Source organism: Corvus hawaiiensis, chromosome Z, assembly GCF_020740725.1.
Source record: "Corvus hawaiiensis isolate bCorHaw1 chromosome Z, bCorHaw1.pri.cur, whole genome shotgun sequence".
NCBI lineage: Eukaryota > Metazoa > Chordata > Aves > Passeriformes > Corvidae > Corvus > Corvus hawaiiensis.
Window position 1 is genome coordinate 40,428,835 of NC_063255.1, and position 12,322 is coordinate 40,441,156.

At 41.1% G+C, this 12,322-nt stretch overlaps 1 protein-coding gene across 4 annotated transcripts in view; it reads left to right on the forward strand.

Annotated features, from left to right (window-relative positions):
- The window catches only part of FRMD3 (FERM domain containing 3), a 134,885-nt gene that overhangs the window by 83,190 nt on the left and 39,373 nt on the right, over positions 1-12,322 (forward strand). The gene's annotated exons all lie outside the window — the stretch shown is intronic.

A 12,322-nucleotide genomic window follows, 5' to 3' on the forward strand; every position in this document is an offset into this window, starting at 1 on the left:
AAATGATTGGGCAAAGGTCATGACTCTTTCCCTGGCAGGGATAAGTTCCTTTTTTGTCTTTGTTTGTTCTTCCTTTCTTTCGTTCTCTTTTTTTTCCCCCCCCTGAAATAATCTGGGAAGTTTAATTCAGTCCTGACTGTTTCAATAGGTGTATGTATAGTCTCACTGAATTTTCTCTTGTGTGTGTCTTTAGGATCATAAACAAGATAGTCTTTTCAAAGTACTGATAGGCCTTTAGCGAACTGATGTAGAGGTGAAATATATTTATATTTTTCGAGTACAGCTGCTATGGAGGGTAAGAATTCTTGCTGCTTATGTTGGAATTTTGAAATTTATGCTGTGAAAACAGAGCTGTACAAGAGCTCAGTTGTGCTTAATGAATGGGAGCTTTGTCCTTACTGCTGGCCATTGTGAGTATTCTCTTGCTCTGGGCATTTTTCCAAGAAGTGTATGTGTGGGAGGGAAATGTAGGAAGGTAACAGCTCTTTTGAGCTCTGCACCAGCTATGCAGGACTGTATGTACGTTTTACCACCTTGTTAGTGAGCAGGCCACACTGCTGGCTGTTGGCTGCATGCTACAGAAGAACCGAGTGCCTCATCACTTGTTGCCTTAGGTTCTTTGTTGATGCTCTCCCTGAGCACTGCAAGTTCTTATGCTCACAAGTCACTTCATGAATGTGGGTGATCCCATTGTCACTGGCCTCATACTGAAAGTTTCAGAAACAGCTTGTGCTCTGCTGAATGGTACGTTTATAGTTTGTATAGAACAGCTGGAACATGCTGTTCATATTATAGCTATTTATCTTGGATGAAATACTAAAACCGTTCAGCTGAGTAAACAGGTTGTAAAGCAGGACGTCAATGGATTTTCATTATTTGTTACTGTTTGTCCTTGGATGAACATTTTACCTTTTATGGTCCAGAGTATAAGCTTTGTACAGACCTTTCTCATTCAAGAGTCTAAATTAATTTACTTTAAAAAAACTTCTTGGATATCCTCCCAGGATAAATTTTATTGAAATGCAAAACACCAAGAATTGGCTCACTGATGTGTATTGTGCTGTGAGTATGTTTTAGTCTCTGCTGGGATATTTCAATTTTTAAAGTAAATTTTTGAATTTTTAAAGTAAATTTTTGAATTTCTAAAGTAAAGTTTCTGTGTGAGAAATGGGTTACAGTATTTTATAAAAACTAATACCATTAAGAGCTTAAAAAGGAGAAATAATTTGAGACATCATTAATTCAACCTGGTTTTGTATCTGATCAGCTTAATAGTTTCCCAATGTTGTTATCTGGGAAGCTTTGCTTTGTCTCTGTGCATGTGTCTTACACAATAACTAAATACAGAAAATGCTCCTCAAATGAGCAAGTGGAGTGCGGTCATGTAACCCACCTCTGAGAATTTGCTTCATGACCAAAGCAGAGGGTCACATCCAAGGTGATGGTCTAGATTGGCTGGAGTTATTTTTCTTTTCCTTGAATTGAAATGATTGGTGAAATGCAAGCAGGAAAATGTTCATTAGCATTTGACAGAGCACAGTCATGAAACGTTGAAGACTAGTTGGCTTCTTGGTAGATTTTTGTTTTGCCTTTTTTTTTAGTGTTGCTGTGTTCACTTGACAATCATATTTTTGTTTTGAAAATAAATAATTAATATTGTCACCCTTTGACTTAAAAGCCATCTGTACTTCACAGCTGTATGTACAGTCAGCTGAGTGAGAGTAATAGTGCTTTGCATTTCTGTTACTGTCTGTGTCTATACATGTCAGAGTTGCTCTCTCACTTCTTCGGCTGGGTGGAAATCTGATGGGTGTCTGTGGTCCCCATTTAAATAACGAAATTAAGTTACAGTAAGACATTCTGTCACATTGCCATGCCACTCTTTGGTTCAGAACATTAATTAACCCTCTGATTAATCTCTCATGTGAATTATTGTTGATGCAGTCTTCGTAAAAGCTTTATAGGAATAAATCTTTAATGAAGCATCTTAGAGGCATCAGAGAGACTTACAGTTCTTAAAAAGAACTGCTTTTCCTACTCTTTCCACAGAAATAGCTGATGAAAAAAAATCATCTATTCAGTAGATGAAGCTGTGTGTGTAAGGGGCAAAGGTTTGATTTCTGTGAAACTGGTGTAACATGGGTAGAGACACTATTCAGGATTTAGACATCACTTGCAGGAAGAAAATTTAACAGTTGTCACCTCAGATTACTGATTCTTCATTTCTGTCCTAACTTATAGGTTGGGCTTGACTATAATCCTTGAGTTACTCTGTGGGTTAACATGTGAAACTATTTTCAGAAAATTAAGGTGGAGAATGACCTAGCTGAAGTTACCACTATGTCCATGATATTATAGAAAAAACCCCTGTAGTATTCTGAAAGTATATGCACACTGCCTGTTCAAAGGCCAGGAGTGCCTTGGGCAAAAGATGATGCTGCGTACTTGCCTATCACTGCATTTTATTAGTCTGCTAAGGACAACTATGAATATTTCCATCACATTGTACCTTTCCAGCCACTTACTTTCATCTTCTCTTGTTTTAATTAGCAACTGCTTCCATAGCTATGCTTTTGAAATAAATTCAGTGCCTGCCTTTGGATGTCAAGGCATTCTGAGATATTATTGCTAAAGAAGAAATTCTGTGGAAAATATTTTTGCCTCTCACTGTGGAAGGTGGTTCTGTGTGGTCCTTGGTCACTGTTTTCTCTAGAGTGAGCAGGTTTAGGATGGTTAACTTCACAAGTTAACTTCAGTGGCCATGGGGGTTTTTGCCTTGATCTCTCTTGCTTATATAGTAATAGACTACCTGAAATCCAACTTGTCAACGAAGTCCAAATCTTAATGCACTTCAGTGCTTCTCAGCTCATCATCTTAATGGCTGTCAACACGGATTTAGAAGATCTGTTCTTATTTCTGGAAATACTGTTTCCACAGCAGGGCACTGAAGCTGCACATTTGAAACATGTTTGAGAAAGACTAAAGTTATGCTTTTTCTCTTCAATTAGGCAATTTTTCCAATGCCAGCTAAAAAATTGTGATGAGAAAGTAGCAAGGATTTAATTTATTTTTCTCAAATTATTTGGCCTCTGAATGTGCACTGGAGGCTCAGTAGACTGCAACACAAGCAGTGTATATAGATTTTAGAATGTTTTTTATAATCTTTTAAATGGAGAAAGATGATCAGCCTTAGTAGAAGACTGATGCTGCTTGTAGTGGTGATGCTTGGCACCCCTCAAAGCCTTTCTCTCACTTTCTTCTACAGCTGGGCCTCTCACAGGGGAGAGAAAATATAATGAAGGGTCCATGAATCGAGATAAGGACCAGGAGAGATCACTCACCAAATACCATCACAGGAAAAGAAGCTGGAATTGGAGACATTAATTGGATTTATTACTGACAAAATCAGAGCAGGATAGTGAGAAGTAAAATAAGATCTTAAAAATGCCTTCCCCCCCACCCCTCCCTCATTCCCAGATTTACCTGCTCCCCCAATGGCACAGAGAGATGGGAAATGAGGATTATGGTCAGTTCATCAGAAGTTGTTTCTCCCACTGCTCAGGGAGAGGAGTTCTTCCCCTGCTGCACCATGGGGTCCCTCCCACAGGAGACAGTTTCCATGAACTTCTCCAGTGTGAGTCCATCTCACAAGCAGCAGCTCTCTGTGACCTGCTGCAGTGTGAGTCCATCCCACGGACAGCAGTCCTCCCAAAACTGCTGCAGCGTGGGTCACTCTTCCACAGGGTGCAGTCCTTCATAGACAGGCTGCTCCAGCATAGACCCCTCTCTCCATGGGCCTCCCATGGGTTCACAGTCCAACCTTATCAACTAGACAATAGCACCAAATGCCACAGCCAGCCTTGTCTTAAACACCTCCAGGGACGGTGACTCCACCACTTCCCTGGGCAGCCCATTCCAATGCCCAGCCACCCTTTCTGTGAAGAACTTCTTCCTAATGTCCAACCTAAACCACCTTTGGTGCAGCTTCAGACTGTGTCCTCTTGTCCTGTCACTGGTTGCCTGGGAGCAGAGACCGACCCCCACCTGGCTTGCACCCTCCTTTCAAATAATTGTAGAGAGTGATCAGGTCTCCCCTGAGCCTCCTTTTCTCCAGTCTAAACAAGTCCAGCTCCCTCAGCTAGTCCTCACAGGCCTTGTGCTCCAGACCAGCCTTGTTGCCTTTATCTGGACATGTTTGAGCGTCTCAGCATCCTTCCTGAATTGAGGTGCCCAGAAGTGGACACGGCACTCAAGATGTGGCCTCACCAGTGCCCTGTACAGGGCGACAAGCACTGCCCTGGTCCTGCTGGCCACACGATTGCTGATACAGGCCAGGATACCATTGGCCTTCTTGGCCTCAGTGGCCAAGAAGGACCTCTGCTTGCTCATGTTCAGTCCACTGTGAATCGGTACCCCTAGATCTCTTTCTGTCTGGCCTCTGTCCAGCCACTCTCTCCCCAGCCTGTAGTGTTACAAGGGATTGTTGTGACCAAAGTGTAGGACCCAGCACTATCATATCACTGGATTTGGTCCATTTATCCAACCTGTCCAGGTCCCGTTGGAGAACCCTCCTACCCCGCAGCAGATCAACACTTAACTTAGTGTGATCTGCAAATTTGCTGATGGTGGACTCGATCCCCTCACCCAGATCATCAGTAAAGATATTAAACAAGACTGGCCCCAGCACTGATCCCTGGGTGACACCACTAGTGACAGGCCACCAACTGGATATAACTCTATTCACCACCAGTCTCTGGGCCTGACTATCCAGCCAGTTCTTTTCTTTTTAAATCAGCATTTGCAATGTGGCCTGACAGTGATGCCATGAAGATTTTTGCCTTTTCTTTTAGACCCCTGTTATACCTTTTTACAACTTCTGTATTCCTAGTGCTTTTTGCCTACATTCTTGGACTTGTTTGTCAAGCTAAGAGACTAAACATTTTAGAAGCTTCGTAGCTAGGGATCAGTGTGCCCCAGACCCCAAGGCCCTCTCCAGAACACATTCTGTAAACCAAGATAGAACCATCCAGGGGAAAGTTCCTTGGGGAGGGGGGCTCACTTGAGCCTCTCATTGGGGAATCTTTGATAGATATGCTAATTAGTAAAACCTATAATGTTATACCAGTGTTGGGGGGGAGGAAGAGAGACACGGAGAGAGAGATAGACTCGGCAGGGTGCATCTCGATGCATATGACCTGGACGTGTGCACCTAAGGATCCTTAAAAATAAATACCAAGGTAAAATCCCTTTTCCCCTTCTAACCGTGTATGACTCTTGATTTTAAGACCAAGAAAAGGCATCAACAGGACTGGGGTAGAGGCCTTGAATACATACAGTTTTGGCATTACTGTTAATTTCTTTTTTCTTAATTTTCTTTTTGGTTAATTCCCATTGTTTTTCCAGAAAGCATGATAGCTTGATGGGGAGAGAAGGTTTTCTTTTGCTATGTGCATCAAACTGTGTGCAGAAAAAAAGATATTCTGTAGTTCACTATAATGCCCAAGGTTATTCTGCTGACATGGCATGAAAAGATATAAAATTGCTATGAAGAAAGTTTTAACTCTAGAAATCATTCAATCCACAGCATACATAGCATCTCAGCAGACTTTATGGAAAGTGTAGATATTTTGCTCTGTGCCTCTCTTCACTGTTCTTGTTCACAGATCAGAGCCCTGAGAGGGTCCACAGCTGGGAAAGCCTGAGATGCTGTGCATGAACAAGATGTGAACAGTTGAGGGAGTATGGACAGATAGATCCAAAGACTGATCACACTTGGGCACAGATTTCTATTTTGTTATTTATTTTCAGTGTTCTTGTTTAGGTGATAAATAAACCAGTATTTTTTATTTCTTATATAATAAAGCATCCCAGGGCTTCATACTTTCTTATCCTCAAATCCCTATATTATAGTGTGTATGCATAATTAAAATCAGAGAATATGAAGTCATTTGAGGTCCCAAAGGAATGCTCTAAAATGCTACAGATAGTACTGTATCGGCAGTAATCCATGATTATTGTAGAAAAAAAAGAGTTCTAGAAGTGGGCATGGGTCAGTACCTGGTGGAATTAACCAAAGATGGATTATTTCAACTAGCTTTCATCATGCCCTTTTTTCCTAATCCATATTTCCTAATCCAAGAAGCAATCTTCAATGAGTACTTTGACACAGGAAAAGCAGAAGAAAAAAGAAAAAATTGTTTAACTGGAAATCATATAAAATGACAAAGACATGGGGTATGTCAACATGGCACACTCAATGTTTGTCTAGTCCAGTCTCAATCAGCTGTACTTGATATTGCCATGTGCTGGAAGAGTCTGGTGCTTTTCCCTCCAGAATCAGGAGGCCAGTTGAGGTTGACAGTGCTCCAGCTGGTTGTTAATGCCTGAATATCAAATGATTTATTTGCAAGTTGGAAAGTCGTGCAATATGTTAATAGCTCTATGCTGGGCCTGTGCTGCTAGCCCTTTTCTGGACATCATTTAGGAATACCTCTGCTCCTCTTGGTACCCTGTTCTGCTTTTCTTGAAATGTGCAGTCATAGCTGTGCTTTGATGTCTATGAAAGTCCACTTGTCTATTTTGGCTTTGTCAAGGCCACATTGGCAGTTGTCAAGTGAGTTTATAATTTTAACAGTATTGGAGTCACAATCAGATTGAATACCATAGGTCTTAAAAGTGAATGTTTTGTTAATAACAATTTGTTAATACGCTGCAGGCTTGCAGATAACATTCAGGGTGGGGAAAAAATTACCCAGGAGGGTCATGTTTTTTTGGATGGAGATAGTGCCTAAGGGAGCAGAGGCCTTGTACATGTTCAGAGCTCTTGGTGTCTTCTGAAGGGAGGGCAGAATGGCAGAGAAGATGCAGTGCAGTCATGGTGTTTTGCAGGAAAGACTATTCCTGTGCTGTGGTGGGACTTTTATGTAGCCAGGAGCCAAAACAATGCTTGTCTCTTACTGCTGCTTTGTCTGCTTATTCATTAGTGAAATTAATTACTATGTAACAGTAAAGATTTTTTCCTCTGTAGCCAGTGATGTCAAGCAACTCACTGGGTTGGTAATTAATCACCCTTTTCATTTTCCCAAGAAAAGACCATACACCCTAACGTAGGCACTGACCAGCTCTGAAGCAGGACAAACCCGTATCTTGCTAGATGTAAGTGGTAGTCATAATCCTGACCGCAGAAGTAAGAGATTTGAGATTACTGGAAAGATGTTATTAAAGTCACCTTCCCACCCCCACCCCAGGGCATAAAGCGAAGTACTTCTTTCTGAAGGAATAGTTTTAGTGTGGGTTTGGGTGGTTTGGGCCTTTTTTTATTACTAGGTATCTATGATTTTGGCAGTATAGGAGGGACATAGGCTCAGAATGGAGATAGGGAGTGTTGATATCTTCATTGTGTTTTGAGACCTTACCATTAGTATTTTTCTTCAGAGGGCATAGAACAAGTAGGGTGATTCTTTCTACATGTGCCTGTTAACCCAGAAGATAGTCATGCAGTTTCTCAAATAAGTTAACAAGGTAGTTCCTACTGCTTTTAATATTAGATATTTTAAGAGAAACAGAATTTTCCTTTTTCTTGTGCTTGGATGAAGATTATGCTTTGAAATCATGATAGGTATGCCCTCAGTTCTTAATTCCCCTGCTAGAATTTGGCTTATGACTGATCAGATACATTGAAAAGGCAACTGCCGTATTGACATCAGTGTGGCATGCTTATTGTCACGTATATCTGTTTGAGAAGTGGAGACGTGGGTTTAAGCCATGCTAGGATGAACAGAACTTTCATATTGCTTCAGAGAAACAAGAAAACTAATAGATGATCTCCTTCCCACTCAAATGCACTAAAGGGTTTTTTAATTATTATATTAGGAATTTTAACACTTCATGCCTATTTATTTTAGTATTAATTTCTGGATATTTTTCCCTTATTTGTCTCACCATTCCTTTTTTTGTATTTGGTAATAATGTTTTTCTTCACAACCTCCTGAGCCAGTTAGTTCACTATCTGCTATGTCAGGTGCTTTCTTTCCTCTGCCCTAAGCAATTTCCTGATTTCATATATTTTCCCCTAGCTCTAGTATTGCAGGATTCAGTGGATAGCAGTTCTGCATTTGCCTTTCCCACTACGCTCATAATTTCAGAAGACTTGCTCTTATTCCTCCTTGAACACCATCTTGCCCTGTAAGGGAAGCTCTATCCTCTCACTCATTTTAGTTCTTCCCTATTAATCAAGTTCGGCTATGTCGTACTCGGGATGCAGAGACCAGAACTAGGTGAAACATTCAAGGTGTGATTACTTCAAGGCTTTAAATAGTGGCAAAATGTCCCTCTGTTTTTTTCATAATATCATTCCAAATTATGCCCAACATTTTCTTGATTTTCTTTTTGGCCACTGCTGTACTCTAAGTTGATGTTTTCAGAGCTAATAGAGTGATGATTTTTCCTTAATTTAAATGATATCAAAATCCTACTCAAGTACTAGTAAATAAACAAGCAATATATTTTAGCTATTATAATTATTTTTTTCTATCACACAATCACAGAATCAATTAGGTTGGAAAAGATACCTTACATCATTGAGTCCAACCTATGACTTAAAACCACCATGTTCAGTAGACCATGGCACTGAGTACCCCACCTCCCTGGGCAGCCCGTTCTAATGTCTAATCACCCATTCTTTGAGGAAATTCTTCCTACTGTCCAACCTAAACCACCTTTGGTGCAGCTTCAGACTGTGTCCTCTTGTCCTGTCACTGGTTGCCTGGGAGCAGAGACCGACCCCCACCTGGCTGCACCCTCCTTTCAAATAATTGTAGAGAGTGATCAGGTCTCCCCTGAGCTGCCTTTTCTCCAGTCTAAACAAGTCCAGCTCCCTCAGCTAGTCTTCACAGGCCTTGTGCTCCAGACCCTTCACCAGCCTTCTTGTCCTTCTGCGGACTTGCTCCAGCACCTCGATGTCCTTCTTAAAGTAAGGACCCCAAAACTTGACACAAGACTTGAGGTGTGGCCTCACCAGTGCTGAGTACAGAGGGAGAATGACATCTCAAGTCCCTCTGGAGACACTGTTCTTGATAAAGGCTGGGATGCCATTGGCCTTCTCGGTCACCTGGGCACACTATTGTCTCATGTTCAGCCTTTTCTCTGCATGGCACTGTAAAGCATAGAAAATATGTTCTCTTATTTGTGATACTACATACTAGTATGTAGTAGTTAGTGTTTAGTTGAGATTCATATGCTTTGGCAAGAAACTGGTGCAGTGTACTTGATGTATCTACTGTGGAAGAAAAAATGCAAAGTTAGCATTCAGAATAATATGCTTAAAGAAGTCAAAAATTCTTCTGGGTAGAAAGGCACCCAATCCGGGAATATTGTAAACACATTCATTTGCCCTCTGCCACTCTGTACCTGAGAATGCACAGTACTGTGGAAAACAGCAGTGAGTCTAAGTCAGACACCATGCTGAGATAACAATTTTTGAAGAATTGCTGGATCTCTGGAGGTGACCATATCTGTCAGCTGGAAAGACTGCAACAACTCTGGGAGAGATATTTGCTATGGGAATAAACTGAGTGATGTGACTTGAACAAAATAAAAAAACCACTATGTGGCCAAATCACAAAGTTTTTCTGTGGGAAAGATTGCTTGCCTCATTGAACATCTTGAAATAGATAAATTGTCTGTTAAGCAGCTAGCAACGTGATCTCTGGGGGTCATGATGAAAAACAAGAATAGATATTGCTGACCCTTAATCTGCATGGCAGGAAAGGCTTGGCCAACCTGAAGTTGAGTCATCTGTATTGCAAACAGATATTAGATGGAAATGAAGTTATTCCAATGAGAGATATTTGCGAGTGTAAGCACTGAAGCATAAGTTTACTAGCTTCTTGGTAAGCTTGAATACTTAGCGCCATAAATCAGGTTATAAAGATATGCCAGGGCTTGGAAAAAACAGCTACGGTGGAAGGACACAAGAAGAAGGAAAATCATATCTGATTTTGCAAGTTATTTCTGTAAGTGCATACAATTTTAAGTTCATACACAAACCTTAGTGAATTTAGGAGTCAGGTATACATTCATAAGTTTTTACTGATCTAGGACGTAAATTACTACATTAGGATTACAGGAACTGTCTGAAGTTTTGCCAGCCTTTGGCAAAACTTGCAAAAATTCCTTTCAGTTGAAAAGACATTTATCTTCCTCATTTGAAAGAGCTTGAAAATGTTAGTCTTGTTCCAGACTGTCCTTCTTGCTTTGGAGAGCTCAGCCTGTCTTTGTAGGAGAGGTGCAGATCAATGTGGTGGCTCTTCTCTGGATTTGTTCCAACAGGTCCACCTCCTTCTTGTGTTGGAGATCCCAGAGCTGGATGCAGTAATCTAGATGGGGTCTCACCAGAGCAGAATAGAGGGGCAGCATCATCTCTCTTGACGTGATGCTCACACCTCTTCTGATGCACCCCAGCATAAGGTTGGCTTTCTGGGCTATGATTGCACACTCTTGGGTAATGTTGAGCTTTCCATCCAGCAAGACCCCCAAGTCCTTCTCTTAAGGGATGTTCTCAATCCATTCTCCATCTGGCCTATATTTGTGCTTTGGATTGCCCTGACCCACATGCAGGACTTTACAGCTGGCTTTGTTGAACTTCATGAAGTTTGCACAGATCTTCCTCTCAAGCCTTAAAGTCCATCTGGATGGCATCCCTTCCCTCCAGCTGTGTTGACAGACTCCGGCACAGCTTGGTTTTGTTGGCAAATGACAACAAGGATCTTTGATTGTGATCAGCAACAAACTATTTGCTTAGAAATGCCACATGTTGCTCTAATGACCTCACAGCTTGGCTAACAAGCCATGCTCTGAAACCTTGGGTGGGTTTTTTTGGCACTGCTTAAAACCTGAACACAGTGTGGCCTCAAGCTAATGGTCTCTCCGGAGAAGAGTATTCTGTTTTTTGGAAAATCTTACCAGAAGGTTTTTGCACAGGGACTGCTCAACTGCCCAAGTTATAAATGGTATTTACATCAATATACTGAACTTCTTCTGGTACACTGTCATTGCAGATTAAGAATTTTTACTTCATCTCACTGAGACCTTTGGTTCACTCTGTTACAAGTAGTTCCTCTGGGGTCTACCTGTAGAATAACAGTACCAACATATGGAAATGAATTAGTGAGCTGTTAACTGGACATTGATTGCACGGGGGAAAAAAAGGGTGCTGCAAAATTAAAAAAGGTCCTGAAATGCAAGTAGAACTTGTAATGCAGTGAAGGGATGTGTTCAGAGTGAGAGAGAATTCCTTTTCTCATTGATATCTGTATTCCGTTTATTGTACTCAGTAAAAGTCCAAGGAAAGGCGGAAGATTTCTCTTGCCCTTCAGATAATATTTCCAGGCTTGCTCTTGATGCAGGAGCTCATGGTACTAACAGAAGCAGGAAACCTGGACAAAATATGCCTGACATTGGTGCTATTCATAACACGCTTTTTTATTGGCTATGCTGTATGTTGCTCAAGGTCGGAGATGATTGGCAGTGTCAAGGAATGTTCTGAAGGTTTGCAGAAGCCACTGAGTCTTAGTAGAACCCTTTAGATGGTAGATTTTGTCCAGTTAAAGTAATGTTTAAATAGTTTATTTTCCCAGAGGGGTGAAGCAGCTGAATGGTGTGGCTGTAACCAGCTAGGTGCTGGGAAAGGAGCTGCAAGGTGCTGGGCTGTGAGCTGGTCCGTCTCCAGGAGGCTGCTTTGCAGGGGAGAAAGCAGAAGAGGAAGTGGTGACCTTGAAGCTATGCCACTCCATTGGCTATTAGAAATAAAGTTTAAAGATGCTCTGTGGTGGAAGGCAGAGGACAGGTAGAAGGAACCTTTTGTTTCCTTCTCCCCATTTCTTTAGAGAAAGATGAATAGGAGAGGTCACCCCCCCAGGTAGGTCCCCCATGCCTGTGGCTCTTTAGGCCTGAAGAAGTTATTTCTGCCTTCAAACTTCATCTGGGATTCTTCACAGATTAAAAAAAAAACAAAAACAGAAGAGGGAAAAATCTTCACTGTGGTCAGTGTGCTATTTTGCCAACAGCAACAGAAAGATTTCCTTGTGTAAACCTGTATATAATGAGAACAGGGGTGCTCAAACAAGCTTACATTACCATAATTTATTTCACATTACTAATGAGCATTGTAATAGATGTATATTTTAAATAAAACACTCTCTATTATATTTCCTAGTGGGTTTTTGTTACTTTTGCTCTTATTATTTCACTGTTATTTTTAAAAATCTATTTACCTCTATTTTTTCCCTTGTGGTTGTGCTTTGCCTCTTTTTCCTGCCATTTA